At 37.6% G+C, this 18,653-nt stretch overlaps 1 protein-coding gene across 6 annotated transcripts in view; it reads right to left on the bottom strand.

The window, feature by feature from the left end:
- BICC1 (BicC family RNA binding protein 1) overlaps window positions 1–18,653 on the bottom strand; it is a 332,934-nt gene that overhangs the window by 170,090 nt on the left and 144,191 nt on the right. Inside the window, exon 2 of one of the 6 annotated variants that reach the window (XM_065521083.2) lies at window positions 8,922–9,001. The exons of the other annotated variants lie outside the window; for them this stretch is intronic. The gene's annotated coding sequence lies outside the window, so the exon portion shown is untranslated. The remainder of the gene's footprint in view (window positions 1–8,921; window positions 9,002–18,653) is intronic. 6 annotated transcript variants of the gene reach the window in all.

The raw sequence follows: 18,653 nt of genomic DNA on the forward strand, positions 1-18,653 counted from the left end.
GAAAACACGATGCATGGCAATTTAGAACATAAGAGATGGAACATTTTATTCTTCGTAACAATTTTTAAATTCCAAAATGTGACAGTTCTCAAGGTTAAAAAGTATAGTTTTCTATATTTTTCCAATTTTCTCTCAACCTACAATCGATTTTTTCTGATTTACTTTCTTGATTTCATCTTTTAAAACTATATCAAATTTCAATGCCTCAACTGTTAAAAGCCAAATTATATCAGATTTGAAGTATAAATTCAATAATACTTGATCCAATTTTTAAGTAAAAATTTACTTAAAGCACTGTTATCCTCCAATGACTTCAGCTATTTTCCACTATGCAAGAGACGACCTAAATTAAACTTTTGCCACATAACCTTTGCAGAATGAACTTGTGCCAACAAATGATCACAACCTGAACACAGCATACGTAGGTAACTCTATACCTTAATTCTAATTGTTTAAACCTAAACATTGTCGATAATAGCAACCAATTTAACAATCTTTGGAAAATGAGAAACAGACGAAAGGTCTTAGATCATCATGAATCACACAGCCATGGAATTTAGCTTCGGATCACTCCTAGGATTCTTTTGACTATGATCAGGTTTGGTACTTTGATTTTTATAATCTAGGCCAGTGACCCTCTACCTTTTCTCCTTCCAGTTTTCCTACAGGAGGTGGGATTAGGCTAAGAGATGCCTGACATCTTTAAAATGCCATTTCTAAACTCCAGAGTGTAATGACATGTGACTAACTGAATACCAGTGTTCTGAATTGAGCGAAGAAGCAGAAACAAGGATTGGCATGAGAGAACTTCAGCGACAAAAAAAAAAAAAAAAAAATTCAAGCTCGATATGCGAGCCCTTTAAAAAATTACAAATTTGAAAATAAGGATCTCCCCCTTAAAAAACCTGACGGCACCAGGTTGCTACCAATGTGCCAGATCAGACCATTTGGGAAACCACTGCCCTAAAACCAGAGGAAATGAAAACATTCAAATGAAATCCAGCCATCAACACCCCACTACAGCCTCACAATTAATGAGAACTTACCTCTATTCCACTTGTGAGAGAAATGGACAAATTATAAAAACAGAAGCTGATGAAAATATACTTTTCTTAAATCTCAACTACTCTGTGTGGAAAGCATCTAGGCTTTGAAATATTTAAAGAGACATAATGTGTGTAAATATTAAATACAGTGGCTTTCAACGTTGGCAGTACATGAAGTCGCCTGGGGTGACTTTCTCTTTCCCTTCTCTCCCCTCTCCTCCTGAGGAGGTATAATGGGATGGGGTGGAGTTGCCAAGCAGAGGCATCAGTCCAATGAGACTGGAAGCCAAGGAAGGGAGGTAATGGGAAAGCACAAAGGTGTCAGAAGGAGTCCTGAGTAGTTGGAATATTGGTTATGTTGAGCACAATTAACTAATTAGGCATAAAATTAATACACTGAGGATACTGGAAACCAGCTTTCTCACCTTCTGAGAAGAGATGGGCTAAAAGTACACTAAAGCATTTGGTTAGAATTTGAACAATCAGAATGAACTCTTTTTTTTAATGGGTTAAGGAACAAACTTTTTTCAGAAAATTTACAAAACAAGGGTCAGCAAGAAAAGATACACAGTCCTGATCTCTCTCACTATTCCTGAGGAGAGGTGATCTGGGGCCAGGGTATGCTGCTGGAGAAACGATTTTAGGAGAGGAAATGTGTCCCCTATTACTGTACTCTCCTTATTTGACAAACACGGGAAAGTGGCCTTGTTAATTGCCTGTGGTGCTGGGGCAGAAGACAAATATACTACCTGAGCACCAAGTACTCCAGGTTTGGGTGCTGCTGTTTATCAGGGCTGTCTGGGGAAGTTAGCTGCTCAGCACCTGGTGATTTGGAGTCCTGTGGCTCACTGCAGCACCTTCTGCTGGAGCAAAGGGCCCCTAGACCCACAGGCAGCTGATGGGGAGCTCTTCTTGCTAAGAGAAGGGGTAAGCCCCAGTGCCAACTAGCTCATTGTTTAGGAAATTCAGAGAGAACTCAGAGTCCTTTTAAGACAATCCTCCTTATAAGAACCACACAGAACTACCTACATGCCAGCACAGCATAATACTACATGTCAGCACAGTATAATAACAGTAACATTAGTACTGTTACTTTGTTGCTATAATAATATATTTTTACCTTCTTCTCAAGTGCTTCTATTTCTTAGATTTTTCTTTTACTCTCTGAAATTTTTAGCAATAACTACTATTTTCTGGGCTTCTACTTTTATCAGTCACTTGACATGAAATTTTCCCAGAAATTCTGAAAGACAGTCTTTTTTTTTTTTTTAAACTTTTAGTTTCAGGGGTACATGTGCAGGTTTGTTATACAGGTAAACTGTGTGTCATGGGTGTTCCATGTACCGATAAGTTAACCATCCAGGTAATAAGCACAGAACCCAATAAGGTAGTTTTTAGATCCTCACCCTCCTCCCTCTCTCCACCCTCAATTAGGCTGCAGTGTCTTTCCTTCTTTGCATCCATGTGTACTCAAAGTTTAGCTCCCACTTATAAGTGAGAATACATGGTGTTTGGTTTTCTGCTCCTGTGTTAGTTTGCTTAGGATAATGACCTCCAGCTCCATCCATGCTGCTGTAAAGAATATAATCTTGTTCTTTTTTATGGGTGTGTAGTATTCCATGGTGTATATGTACCACATTTTCTTTATCCAATCTACCACTGATGGACATTTAGGTTGATTCCACGTCTTTGTTATTGCGAATAGTGCTACAATGAACATACATACACATCTTTATGGTAGAAAGATTTCTATTCCATTGGGTACATACCCAATAATGGGACTGCTGGGTCGAATGGTATTGAGTTCTTTGAGAAATCATGAACTGCTTTCCATAATGGCTAAACTAATTTACATTCCCACCAGCAGTGTATAAGCATTCCCTTTTCTCAATAACCTCACCAGCACTTGTTATTTTTTGACTTTTTAATAGCCCAGAATGAACTCCTTTTTAAAAAAAGTTATATAGACACAGATACAGAATTAGTCACAGATATACATATGTATATACACAGATATACAGAATTAGTCACAGATACACACATTCATACACATGCAGATACATGTTCTAGTTCTATCTGCTGGGAGGGTTCAGGACCAATTACACTCTAGTGCCAATGAACCTACTGAGGCCCAGATATTGATTTCTTGTTGCCATCCTACACTTCACAAAAAGGATCAGGGCTGGGGCACAGAAAATACAAGAAAAAACCTGGAACACCTGCTTGTGCCAGAAAGCAGGAAAATGCTCCAGGAATGATGGAAGCATGTCAAAAGCACACAGAAGCCAACTTGAAAGGGCTCCTACTGGCCAAATTTGGAACAATTTGGGCATCAAGTACTGATATTATTTATCCATTATCTAGTATTTATCCATTGAATACAATGGAAGTCCGTAAACCCATTAAATGAACAAGCAATTTGGTAAACAGGGAATGAAAGAGCGCTCTTAAACAATGCTGAGTAACAAACACAGATGGCATAATAAAATTAATCACCGTTTAGCAACTATCATAGTGGTAGTCTACATTTGAAAAGTAGAGAGGCCAGGTGCAGTGGCTCACACCTGTAATCCCAGCACTTTGGGAAGCTGAGGCAGGTGGATCACTGGGATCAGGAGTTTGAGACCAGCCTGGCCAACACTGTGAAACCTGTCTCTACTAAAAATACAAAAATTAGCTGGACGTAGTGGCGTGCACCTAAAATCCCATCTACTCAGGAGGCTAAGGCAGGAGAATCACTTAAATTCAGATGGCAGAGGTTGCAGTGAACAGAAATCGCACCAATGCACTCCAGCCTGGGTGACAGAGTGAGACTCCATCTCAAAAAAAAAAAAAAAAAAAGGCAGAGAGCTGTTAATGAAAGCTCCAACTTGTAGGTGAAGACTTGATGAACAGAAATTGGCATAACATGAGAACACCTCTGCACGAGGTGCTAATTAATTACAAAGGGGATAATGGTGGTGTCATAGTGGAAAAACTCATCATTCACCAACTTGGCCAGGTAATCACAGTTAACATCACTAGTGTAAGGACAGATTGACACAATTTTTCTTAAGATGACACACTGAGAAGAGTACAGAATCCTCCTCTAGTTTTGCAAGTGGTTGAAAATTCACTCCTGTAACAATAAATAGTTGTACAACTGAAGACACACCAACAGGGACTGGTTGAATTCTTGATGCTATATCCACACATTGTAATAATATGTAATATGCAACAAGAAGAAAAAAATATGAGTGATCTTTATATACTCAACTGGAATAAGTTTCTAGATTCACAGTTAAAGTTAACAAAAATAAAGCAAATTTGAAAGTGGAAATGTTAAGTACATGCCAGGCAAAGAAAGGAGACTGAAGCTCTTTTAGCATTATATACACCCCTTTGTATATCTTGAATCCTGAATCTTGAAAATACATTAACTAAGCAAGAATTTAAATTATCATGTAAACAAAACAATTTCACTTTCAGAAAATCTTCCTACCCTGAGGTAACTTGAGTGGCTCCACACCACTCCTACTACTCTCAATCACAGTGTACCTGCAGGTGGTGCCAATTCAATCAAGGGAATGTTCATTCACTCAATGATACTGAGCTCCTACTGAGATACACAAAAACTACTAGTGCATGTAACTCAGGAACATACAAAAAAGCAAAAACATCAATCCCTACCATTATCTGACTATAGCACATCTATTATAATGCAGTGCAGTGATGCATGCAGACAAAAACTCCAATGGTACACTACAACACAGAACATTTCAAAAGACAGTGATCAATTCCAGCTCCCTGTGATGAAGAAAGTCTTCATGGAAAAAAAATGGCATTTGAGTTGGCCTTTCAAGAATAATGCAGCTCACCCAGGCAAGAGTACAGATAGAAGGAGAGCATTCAGATAGATGGAATGGCACACGTGAGAAGAAGCTAGTAGCTCATTTTTGGCAACAGCATCTAGTTAAGATAGAGGAATGGAGACAGATGGGGATGGAGCGAGGCTAGTGCAGAAAGTAGAAGTGCTTCAATAATCAAGCAAATCCCAGACTGGGTCACTGTCAGTCTCCTAACAGATGTTCAACCAGTGTGTGACCTTCTAAGTCATGGAGACATTGTCAAGATTATAAATCGTTATGCCCAGATAAAATTAACCATCTGTGATTTACTGAAGGTTGGAATTGTGCTGGTAAGAGTATGGAGGTGTCATTTAAATTCTTTCAGCTGGCTGTAAAAACATGAAGTAATTGAGTTGTATTCTCAGATCAAGGAACTCAGTGAATAAAATTTTAGAACTGAACTTATTACAGCTGCTATGATTAAAGGACAATATTTCTTCATGAGGTCAAGCTGGGACAAAGAAAGAGCAATGATACTTGTCAAAGGACGCGCACTGCCCTGGTTCAAACAAGACACGTGGATTGAACAGATGGCAAATGAAGACGAGACTTCAGAGGTTTTCCATGTTGAACTATTTTGAGTTCAAACTTCACATATTTTGAAGAAATGCTGAACCACATTTTCATCAAAATAAAGCCACTCTTCAGAAGTGGGGTGCACAGTTTGATGCTTATGAAATGGGCGTTAAATTTCTGTGACTGCCTTTGGTGTCCACAGTCTTGGTGTGAATGTGATTTATCAAGCATTTGTCCCATCAGCAGGGCTCAGTTTCAAAAAGAACTGAAAACAAACCAGACCCACCAAGATGATGCAATATCTCTGGAATTTTGGAGACAGCTCCATGAATCCCAAAACTATTTCTGACTACTTGGCCAAAATCAGGGCAGTGTTTACTTCTGCCCATCTCAGTGAAAAAGCATTCTCTTTTGTGAAATATGGCAGCTACCATCAGCAGCATAAACCATCAAAATCGATTCAACCTGGCTAAATATACTTCACATTTTAGAGTAACTTAACTTTTAAATACTACACTCTTATTTACTTTATTAAAAAAAAAATCAATGATTAGCCCTAAGGTAATACCTATGTACTAATTTGTTTTCTGTGTGTCTCTTACATTGGTGATTCAACCCCTCATCTGCATGGCCAAAATATTCCAGTGTATATAACATGGTATCAAGGAAACCTCTGCTCAGCCTCCATGTGTATAAATTTCTAGTTGTGAAGCCTTCTACTAATAGCAAACACTGATTCGAAGAAAGGAGGAAAAGAACATTTACAGAACTCCAATTATGTGCTAGGTGCAGTGCTTACCTTCCTCTATTAAACATGTAAGATAGGTTTAAGAGTTCTAAAATAAGTAAAAACAAGCCACAATCCACTAACCAGTAATAATATTAAACTATCTCCTCCCCCAAAATCATGAAAGAAAAATGTTTAACAAGGTAGTACTTACAACATTAAAATTTTATCATCTCTAAAAAATTAAAAGAAAATTAATTCCAAGGTAAGGCAATAAGACATTATATAATTGACAACGTTATGTGGATAATGATGTAAAATTTCAAATCAAAACAATAAACATTTATTGAATGCTAATGATGGGTATTTTAAAACTTATCAAGAAGATAACTATGAGCAGGTAATCTTTCTGGTAACTACTGTAATCACACATGTATGCCAGCGTATGCACACACAACTTCAATTTGCTTTATTATAAATTACTATTATATATTCAGATTTATGAGCAAAAGACTGTGTCTACAGCCCCAGACACTGCACCAAGAGACAGCAATGAGGGTCTGTGAACTAACACATTAATTTGGCTACTGCTAAGGACCCCAAAACTCAGGATTCCCAAATTTTTACTTACCCAAGCAATAACAGTAAATTCTCTTTTTGAGGTTCTATTTCAGTTGCATTTGAAAAAAAAAAAATCACAAAACTCTAGAGATGATAGAATGATTATGTTCGTCTAGTTTCTTCATGTTACAGATGAGATGACCAATTTAAAAAAAGGTAAAATGGCCTCTCCAAGTAACGTAGCTAATAGATCTCTTGCTTCTCAGTATCAATGCCTCCAACTCCATTTTTGTCTTCTGAACTATTAAATATCAACTTTAAATATGCTTTCTATCTCAGTTCATTACTGAATTTGGAATGGCCCTCTGGGTGGTTCCATAAATTTTAATACCAACAAGGTCTATTGAGCAATTAACAGGACCTTTCAACCATCTTAATCCTATTATCTCAAGAAAAGGACGCACTTTTACTTAGTCATGTCTACCTTTGCCAAGCCTACAACAAGATCTCAAAATTTCTAGAAAAGCTGTTCTCAGTCATTCACTATAAATTTGGGGAAATAACTTATTTTCATACAGAACCACTATTTTATGTAGCAGATTAAAAGAGATTAAAGCTTTAAAGACACGCAGTATTTACTTGGCAACGGCACTCTGGAGGTATGTAGTTCACTAAGAGGACTGGAGGTGTCTAAAAAAGCACAAAAGAAACAAAAGCATAAAATAAAGAACCGAGAGAATCTCATAAGAAAAATCAGGATAGGGAAATAATAAAAGAAAGGTTAGGACTGGAACACTGAATTTCATTACACAGGGCTTGAATGGCCACTATTTTGGGCTGCAAATTTTACACCCATGTCCCTTAAGCAAAGAGAGAAACAACATCTGAACACGATTCATATTGTCCATAGCTAAAAAGCAAACCACTTTTTCAGGATGGAAGCACAGATGCTGCTGGTATGAAGATGTGCAGGCAGCTTCCCTGGCGGTTTTTTATAGAGTCCAGTCTGTGAATGTGGTGGGTGATGTCCTCCACAATACTGGCGTGTGCTGGGTCTTTTCTGCTCACTGTCTCTCAACACAGGCGGATGGCCTCATGCCAAATAAAGCCAAGACAGACAACCCATCTCACTGTGCAGAGGAAGTATTTGTGAACAAGGCCAAAATCTCCCTCAGAGAAGAGTCTGGCTTTACTCCAACTTCCAGACAAATGGGCAATTAAGGTCACAAAGCTTAAAGCGTGGTAGCAATCATTTTAGCCTGGAAAGTGCTCAGGGCAGGCATTCCTCATCGTCTACAAAAGTAATTTGTAAGCTGGGAGTGGGGTGAGGAGGGAGCCCAGTAATTTTTTGGTCTTTAAAAAGCACGATTCAACAAACTCTAACAGAAGTGTTACCATTAACATTTGTATGTCTTGTAAATTTTCAAAGACTGACTGCAGTTGGTTTCATCTTCTCCCTCCGAGACATCTTTTCATTTTGACTTATTTATTTATTTTTAACAAGGGGAGTTCCAGGTTAACTTGAAAAGCTTATAAAAAGGATATGAGGAGCCTGAGTTTTATTGAAAAGAAATTATAAGCCAAGGAGGAATGAATGAATATGAGTGTGCTGCATGTAATAAATGCAGTAATAAACAAGTCTGACTTAGCAAAATAAGCTATTTCAGTAAAGCCTATCCTAGGCTAATAATACAAAATAGCTTCAGGTCTGGAATTAGAACCCTGACAGCCCCATTCGAGCCATGAATAAGAAGAGTGTAACCAATGTTCCATGGATGACAGGCCCAACCCCTGGAAGACAAGGTCATCCTGACTGGACTGCAAGCCCCTCACATAGTCCAAACAGTTGAAGGCTGATATAACCAGCTCACTGAAAGAATCATCATTTGGTGGGGATAGGAACAGAAACTTCACCATCACTGTTTTTAACTGTGTTCTCTGGAATCCCTCTTTCTAATGTATTAACATTAAGGTAAGATTCCATAAAGTTCTGGTCACTTGTAGTATCAGAAACTCAGTCCAGTGAAATCTAACAGTCCACTTTCATAACCAGTTCATTCAAACTTAACCTGCTCCACATGACCAGCTAGAGTTAACAGCTCAGGAAACTTAGGGTTGCACGGGAGGCAGTGGAGTAAAAAAGGAAGACAGGGAGAAAGAGACAGAGAGAGAGAGGAAATGTACATTGGGAATGGCACTATTCTTTTCTCCTTTCAAACTTCTTCGGGACTGCAGATCATCTCTTCAGTAGGTAGTGAGTAGCACTGTTAATGTAACAGAAAAGAAGAGAAAATGGTAAGGTTGTATTACACGTAAGTAATGTTTCATGAAATGTTTTTTCATTATTTTTATGCAGCTATGTACTGGGTCAAGTGGTGGGTCAATGTATTTCTTACAGTTATATTCAAAAAAATATTTGGAAGTGATTTATCTCAATATTGGGTGGTAGGGTAGTACAAGTACAATATGGTAGTGATAGCATGGTCTTGGAAGCCAGACCCCCTGGATCCAAATCCTAGGTAATAAACCTTTCTGTGCCTTGGTTCCTATATATGCAAAAGAACAACAACAGTAGAACCTATGTAATCCCATGTTGCTAGGAGGATTAGATGAGCCAATATCTGGAAAGTCCACACAGAATAGTACCAATAGAGATTGTACTATTGAGAGGAGCAAATGTCTCCTCACTTACCTGGAAGCAGCCGCAATTCTCTTTCCACTGCTTCTCAGTGCTTCTCTAATATTAACTGGCTGCTGACTGCCTCTGCAGGTGCAGCTCTCTCGTGGGAGTCGAGGAGTTTTTTTAAAAGACATCCATGAGGGTTCCCATTGCATACTTCGCTTACATGAGAAAATCGGTATCTCCCATGTCTCCTTACCCTCTGATACCAGCAGAATATCTGACGGTCTCTAGTTGCTGGGCTCTACTAACCTAGCAGGCAGGCTTCATGGGTGGGTTACTACAGAGATAGCACAAGCTGAGCTTCGTTCAGTGATACCTACTTGACTCGTGCTACACTGTGGGAGTTTCTCCCCAATTCTCTTTTCAAGTTTCTTTTCATAGGCATTGGGGCACATCAACAAGTCTGTCCCTTAAGCAGTTGTGCAACCAGGGAAAGAAACACTGGCCTCCTCCTCTTGTAAAATGCCCAGTGTTTAAAACAGATTTCCTTGGAAAGTTCTTTCTCCCAGGAGATCATCTACTCGCCTTTATGGGGCCTACCCCATTTCCCACCACCTTATATCACCAATGACTTTCCACTTCTTTCTTCTCTCTTTAATCTTATTGGGGAGAAGGTGTTCAGGGTAGTAGGGTGGTTTGTAATAGTGGCTGTTGTTATTAAAGAAGTTTCTGTCACCTCTCAATAAGTGTGAAGGAGAAGTGTATGCCTTCAAGTGTTGGCAGATCTTTCAAAGCACTCTTCAGAATTCCAGGGCCACGTGGCTCTCCATTCTGAGTCTTAGTCACCAATTATGGGGTAACAAGTAAGGTCCTACTCAAATCATGTGATACTAACATGTATATTGCAACTATCAAGAGAAAATGTAAAGCAGAAAGGAAAGAGAAAAGCAGAATCATCAGGAGTCATCATGATTAAGATAAGATACAGGAGTAGCAAGTAGCATTATGGTCAAACAATGGAGAGGATTTCAAACAATGTAGAGGCATTGTGTACCTTAGTGTTCTGATGCCTAAAGATAAGAGATCCTCTGTGTGTGTCTCTGTGTGTGTGTGTATGCGTGTGAGAGAGAGAGAGACACTAAACATACCATTGTTCCCTCCATATCATAGTCTTTAAACGCAATAGACATATTTATAGGAATACACTAAGTCAAAGTGGAGTGGCCAGCATACAAGAGTATTCTACATGCCAGAGAATATAACTCAGTGTATAATAAATGCCCTTTTTGGCTTGGATTCAAAAGCCTCTATGGCAAAGGACAGAGAGAAATGACATTTAACATAGGGGAACACAAAAAAACACTGAAGGATCAGTACAAGGCTGAAGCACTGAGTTGTATACAATGTGTTACATACGAGAACACAGTTCAAAGATGGCAGTTGTTAAAATATTTTTACATATAACAGCATCTACAGCTGCAAAACACTACACCCTCCTAAAGCAGATGACTTCAGCCATGCTCTACTGGAGGAGAGGGTCTTGGTCAAAAGAGCAGACACTGCCCTTACTTATGCCTAATGGCCTGCTAGAAAAGCAAAGCAGTTTTTTTTTTTTTTAAAAATGCAGTTGATTGTGTCATGTGTGTTTCTGAAAATCTTTTCTAATTAAAATAAGGCAAGAAACCACCAGATCAAGTTATGATAATAACTTTGCATGTCATAAAGGTAGAAAAAAATACGTGGTTTCTGGAAAATGCATTACTAACGCACGGTATTCTCCAACAGTTTACAACACTTACAAAATCAGTAGATCGTGGACCTTGCTTATCAACTTTCTCTGTAATTCTGGTCAAAGCTAAACAGTGAAGGAAGTTGGAGAAAACTTCAGCTAGTTTCATGTTTGCAGAGCCACGCTTCCTTCACATGATTATACACACTTTTTTTTTTTTTTTTTCTGAGAAAGCCATCTTCAAATCCCTTAAGCACACATTCTTGCATTGGTGCAGGGTAGCTCTTTAAACCCCGTCAAAAGGATTGAAAAGTAGCTATGAGCAGCCAAAGAGGGTTCTGGGACTTGGAAAAGTCTTATGTTTCAATGTGCTGACAAGTAGAAAGACACAGGTTATCGTGAAGATGATGGTTTTTAGGACTGTGGAAAAATCACCTTGGGGAAAAAAATCACTCAGTCTTTAATACTGTAACCACTATGATTCATTTCTCTGGATTCCAGATAAGTAGCATTTTATGGTATTAAAATGCTTCCTAAACTCATGAATTATCTTTAAGTTCTTCCAAATTTCTGAAATAAGCTAAAGGCCAAAGATTTTTGGTTCTCCAATGCAGCAAAGTTATTTTGATATTCATGCTCTTTCCTAAAATAATACACTTTCAATGTTTTACGAACTAAATTTCTTACAATAGAAATTTGGAATATTCTCTTTTCAATAGTTATTATAGGCAAATAGTGAATTTGTTTAATGCTACTTTTCTTACTAAATAAAACATGATCATATTTTTTGATGTGAGACTGTACCTAAAAAGGATTTTGTAAGAAAAGTTGATGGTTAGAAAAAAACAGAATACAGACTAGTTTACAGAGTAAATGACAAATTAAAGTGGTATATGCAGGTATATCTATCATAGGAAGATGATTAGAAAGATGCTTCAAAAATGTATAACAGTATCTTTGGGAGAGAATTTGGCTGTTCTTTACTTCCTGCTGTGGATTTTTCTGTAATTTTTTTCTCTCTATAAGTATATTTTTTACTTAAGAAAGAAAAAAAGAAAGGAAAGAAAGAGAGAAGGAAGGAAAAAGGCTATGTTTCCAAATAGAATATCAACCTATGAAAAGAAATATCTTCTGTTGTATTTAAAACTAGCATGTCAACTCCCTAAAATTGACTGTAGTATTTAATTTTTTAAAAAAATCCGGAACAGGCAAGAAAGAAAGAACATATATCTCCCAATTACAGCACTACCTACTTGTTAACATTTTTCACAAGAATCTCCACGGCCTAAAATAAAATTGTTTCTCCCGTCGTTTCGGCTATGAGTTTCCTAAGAAGTTCTATACAGGAGGCATGGAGATATCATGCTCGTCTCCAATGGTAATAAGAGGATATACACGCAGAAGGAAATCTATAGCCTCATTTTTAGGTAATGAATATCCAAATACAATGCAGACAGCCTGCAAGACCCTAAAACCTTTTTAAAAGAATATATGATAGTCATAACTTACTAGAAAACATGGTAAAACTGTTACTATATTATTGAGACTTTTAGCCCAAACAAATAGGTCATTTACTACTATTACAAGTCAGGATAAATATTTTACAATCTTATCCCAGCTGTGCATGCTATTTATTAGCACTTTGCCCCAATATGATCAATGCATTTAAAAGATGCTCTTTTAAGCTTCTATCCTTCAAAATTAGTCTGCATTTCCCATCTATTAGTAAATGGCATAATACTATTCTTAAGAAAAATTGGCCTGGACAAGCAGTGGAAAACAAAAATGAATGAACAAACAAAAAATAAGGAAATGGACAGACCTACGGTTAAACAGTTCTTCAGACAAAAAAAAAAAAAAAGCTTTGCAAATCTAATTGCTATTCCAGAAAAATAAGTGTTTCTTCAGTTTCTCTGGCATTGTTCCAAATTCATCCAGCAAAGTTATTTAAGTAAAAGACTGACCATAACTGCGTATGTGAGGGTTCTGTTCATTTGTCAGAGGAAAGAGAAAGATACAATAAGCATAAACTCAGCAGGAAAATTCAGTGATCAGAAAGGAGAACACCAAATAAAAAGGCAACTGCTTCTGGCAAAATGGAGTTGTTTTCTTTATATAGTTTCTATTCAACTTCAAGGCAGTTCAAATGATCTGCCCACAATCTTCGACAATGTGCCTTCGTTTAAAGCTAGTCAACTGGCCTCCTGGGGAAGAAAATTTAACTTCACGACTGCCACAGAATGCCAATGGGACTGCTGGCAAAAGTATTCTGTATTTCGAGTTCAAATAGTAATAGGGTTTACTACACTGCGAGCCAGGATCACAAAATTTAAATGGAGAAACCAGCCAGGTTAGATGCTTGGGAAATGTCCTTTGTGTTTGTTGAAGTCTGCCTGGCAACCACTGGCAATTTTTGAAAGCACGTTCATCCTGGAAAAATAAGTACCTGCCAAAATGTCAATCTGGTTCTAATTGCATACCTTTTTCCTCTTTAAAACACATCATGAGCTTCCGTACTTTGACTTAGGGTACAACAAAGTGTAAGAAAGAGAGTGCGTATTAGTGGGGTGGGGGTTCTATCTGTCCATATAAAGAAAATTTTTTTTGTTTGTTTAGACACAGACTAAACCTTTTAGAATGTGAGCATAACACTACTTGATGATCTTTTATTGTTATTAAGAACCGGTATTTAAAAGTAACCTGGCCTCCGACTTAAAATATATATAGGCATACTTTTGGACATAAACACTTAAAAAATCAAAATGATGGGCAAAATCTATACATTGCTTTTAACTTAAATTTTCAATCAAAAAGGCACAGTAGAAATATTATCAGATTTTAAATAACTTTACATGAAAGGTTATTTTTTTCTTTTTATAAGCTTGCCCTTCCTGACAATGTTGGCCAAACTAAATTCAATTCTATTTTTGAAGCTTAAGAACATTTAAAAAGTTAAAGCAAGAAAATACTTATCCTTATCTAGATTTTTCAATCACTCTAACGTGGTCCCAGATGTACAATTCCATGGAGCCTAAAGCAAGCCAGCTGTGGAACTGCCACAAGGCACGTATGGGATACACATGTCCTAAAAAATCGGAGACTTCCCAGGCACAGGGGCAGGTGGGGTTCTGTTTCTGTGCTGCACAGACTAATAGGAGAAGAGGATTGATTGTTTTAGGGAATTGACTCAGAAGAGCTAAACTGTCTTCCTTATACAACTTCTGGGTATCAGGTAGAAGAATCACGGCCAGACACACAGGGAGTGGTAGCCATGCAAACCTGGCCAAGTCAGTCAAAGTCTTTGAGCCAATTTTCTTTCTCTAAAATGAGAATAAAGCCACAGGGTTTCCTTGAGAATTAAGAGATCTCTTCTGTAGCAAGGGCCCTAGTACGATGCTTAAAACATTACAGGTACTTGGGAAAGAGTAGCTATGTGTTGTAACTGGTGCTACTGTAATAATTATTAGTAAAAATAATACACTAAAGGCCAGATAACCACCTTACCTAACTCAGCTGGGAGAAATAATATTCATGGAGGACTGACAGGTATATATCTCATCGTAGATATTCCAAAACTATTTCTAATTTTTTTAGAACTGATTTAAGTCATATTAGCACACAATAGAAAGCAACTATATTATTTCCTATATTGACACGTAACAGGAAACAACCATATTTCAGCAGAGTAGGTGCTGTTAAGGACATATTCTACCAGACACAAAACTGCAGTGTTTCATTAGGTAATTAACAGAGGCTCCTCCAAGGTTCCTGTAGCAATAAAGCCTGTGATCTTCCAGAGTCACTAATGTATTTTTAATCTCATGGACCTTGTGGTTCTCCTAACTGGTCAGGTTTCCTTTTCTGCTGTGGCCATGGAGGAAGCTCAGATCCTGATGGTGTGTGTTGTGTACAAACCTTATTATTCATTGCTCAAATTATTTTCCAACACTTATTTTCCCTTCACAACAATTTCCTCTTATATTTATTTTTCAATCTGTATTACTAAATGTAAATTGTTAAGCCACTTCAAACCCCTTTTTGGAACAAAGGATAAAATAATGTACTGTAAGTCTTGACCACTCTGCTATTCAGAACTCACTGTAAAAATATAAGAATTCTATCATTCAACCTAGCCCAGCCAAGCTCACGTTTAGAGGTAACTAAAAGATTTCTCTGATGGACAGGTGGTGATTGACAACTAGAGAGGAACTTTCTTCAGGGAATACCTGGGAAATTTGACAAAATTCGATGCAAAGGAAGAAGATAGCAAAGAGCTCTGTAATCAGAACAAGGCCTTCAAATCACTGAATGTAGCCAAATGCTCTTGGACACACACAGCTGTCACATAAGCAAGAGTATTATCCCTCTCTCAAATGCTTCTGTCCCAATCTGAGAGTGACATCATCACAAAGCCTTCAGAGGACTAGCCAGCCACAGGGATTTCAATTCCCCAGTTTTTAAGCTGAAGGTTTAAGTAATGATTAGCTGAGAAAGACAGAAAATACAAGATTTTATTCATCAGTGTTCAAGAGAAGAGACATCTGGTTTACAAACCCCTTTGGTAAATAACACCTTGCAGACATTAAGTTTACAAGAATAATAAAGACAGAGCTGGACGCAGTGGCTCATGCCTGCAATACTAGCACTTTGGGAGGCCGAGGCAGGAGGATTGCTTGAGCCAAGGAGTTTGAGACTGGCCTGGGCAACAAAGTAAGATCCTCATCTCTACAAAAATAGTAAAAAATTAGCCAAGCATGGTTGCACACACATGTAGTCCCAGCTACTCAGGAGGCTGAGTGGGGAGGACTGCCTAAGCCCAGGAGGTCAAGACTGAAGTAAGCAGTGATGGCATCATTGCACTCCAACCTGGGTGGCAGAGCAAGATCCTGCCTCAGTAATAATAATAATAATAACAACAACAACAACAAATGGTTCATATTGTTGAACATATGCGTTTTCGGTGATTGGTACAATAGAATGATGGGTTGTACAGTCAACCACACTTTCCTGGGAGACCACTGGCTGTGTGGAACAGAAAGGATGACTGCACAGCTGGACGTGAGGGCATGGTTTTGCAAATGTTCTCAAGTCACCAGGAACTCATTACAGGAAAAGTTCCATGACATTCCAGGAATAATGCCAACCTACAACTTATCACTCTGACCTCTTCCTCCAACCAACCAAGTCACTCTTCCACATCCCAGAACACAACACACACAGATTTAATAAACATTTCAGGGAAGACAAGCTAAGATCTACATATGACAGTACTCAGTACATGAAAATACCCCCAGTCTCTTTCAGAACTCAGGAATAAGAAGCCACCATGAGTAGCTGCTGTTCATTTCCACTCATCCCGAAAGTGTAGAACCTAACTCACCCCTCACAAAATGCAGATACTTCCCTGGGCTACTTTCCAGGTATTCAGCACCTACTAATTAATTAATAATTCTAAATGCCAGCTTTAGAATGACTACTTACTATTCACTTAAATGTGCAAAGCTGGCCTTGAAGAGCCCTGGCTATTTCAGTTTTACTGTAAGCTTGTGGCACTGCTTTACAACTTCAAATTGTGTCTTCCCTGCAAAATATTTTGTAACTATGTTCCAATGTTAAATTATTTTCTCTGAAAACATGTGGCCATTTAGTCGTCAAAATAGTAACATTAGGTACATTCACACTGTTGTGATTCACATTCCAACACAATATGAATCACAATGTGAATTCGTAACACAATGTGAATCCCAACAATGCTAACACCACTAGACCACATGGTTAAAAATGGTAAATTTTATGTGTGTTTTACCACAATTTCTTGAAAAAAGAACCCCTCAAAAGAGGTTTTCTCTATATAACCACATTGTTAACCCCACAGCCAACTCATTCTCCATTACAAAGTATAGAGGCTATTAAGTTTCCTAAAATACAAATGATAACCTTCACTGTATTATTAGAACTTAATATTACAAATGATTAATCTAAGACTAGTCAATACTCGAATAGCTAAGGGTATGAAGGCACCACCATACCATTTCTTCTGAGCTATTTTCATTGCTTGAAACATTCAGTAACAGTGTTTGTTCCAGGAAAGCAAAAAAAAAAAAAAAAAAAAAAAAAAAAAAAAAAAGGAAAGAAAAAAACTCAACCTAGATGGCGCCAAATCATCTCCTAACCTCAGGAAGACAAACATCTGCCTCTGAATCTGCAACAAGTCCTAGAAAAATTCCGACATGAAGAAAGGGCACGACAGCAAAACCACAATGCAAGTGTTGCCCTGATTTAAAAGGCAAACAAAACCCCAAGCCTGTCCAACACAGAGTAGATAATGAATAGCAGCCATCACATGACAGAGCTTCCCAAAATCATTTCCTGGGGATCACACTGTTAGCAACCCCCTGTGGTTGCTCTATAAAAAGAAATTATTTACCAACTGCCTTGACATCATAGGTAATGGAATAATACATCAAATGAGATGCTTCATTTTTCCTGCTGAGGCTCAGCTCTAAGGAATGTATTATTGTTTTGGAAGAATTGTAAAAGAATTCCAATAAAGACAATTGAAAGAAAATACAATTATATCCTTAATGGGCAAGAATTTTTAAATGTGTTTTTCTAAGTGGAAAAGCAAAGAACTGCTTTTGAAAGTTGAAATAGATACTTAAGAAAGTTTTTTATCTATCCAAAGCAAGTGATTAAAATTTAGCTGTCCCTCAAAATTATTTTGTTTAAAAATGGAAGAGCTTTTTACTTGATGTGTTCACCATGTAATAGGTCCCTTCCAAGTTGTTTCTTTCATAGCTATATTATAATCAGTAATTTTCTATCTACTCATTTCTCTATACTTTGCCTGCATTCTTCAGTGAAATTTACGTTTGCTCCATAATGACAGAATCCACATCATAACTGCTCACCACTGTATTCCAAAGACCCAACTCAGTACCTGTCACACGCTAGTGGGCTCAAAAAAATTTTTTTGATGAGTAAATGCATAGTTAATTGAGTATCCCATGGTTGCAATAACCATCTTAGGGTTTAACAAATGTCTATAAGCTGCATATGTAAACATTTTTGGTCTCAGAGATTTAAGAGGTCACAAACAAAGGGAAGAAGGGCAGTCCATAATTTATTTAAAATCTAACTTGAGTTATAACACCTTAAGATTTTGCATGTAAAAAAGCCACAATGCAGCTTTCTTCAGTATAGATAAAGATTAGTTACTGCATTTCATGACAGCCCAACGTGTTTATAGGTAAACATTTTGGTACAAACACTCTACCATAACTTTGGTTTCTTCCTATGCAACCAACACCTTTTCATATCCAAATAGCAAATAAAATGCTCAAGGAATGTTGTCATTAAACACAGGCAGGGCATATAATGTAAATCCAGGACAAAACTACAGTGTGGATTCAATTCCTTTTCCAACCCAATCTTTCCTAAGACGCTTACATTGCTTAACTTACTGATCAGTACTCCCACCAGAAAAAAAGAATAAAAAGTAATGTTATCTTATGCTTACTGAAAAATTACCATTTCTGTCCAAAATTTGGTTAAGAAGATCTTA

The sequence above is a fragment of the Macaca fascicularis genome, chromosome 9, assembly GCF_037993035.2.
Source record: "Macaca fascicularis isolate 582-1 chromosome 9, T2T-MFA8v1.1".
Taxonomy (NCBI): Eukaryota; Metazoa; Chordata; class Mammalia; order Primates; family Cercopithecidae; genus Macaca; species Macaca fascicularis.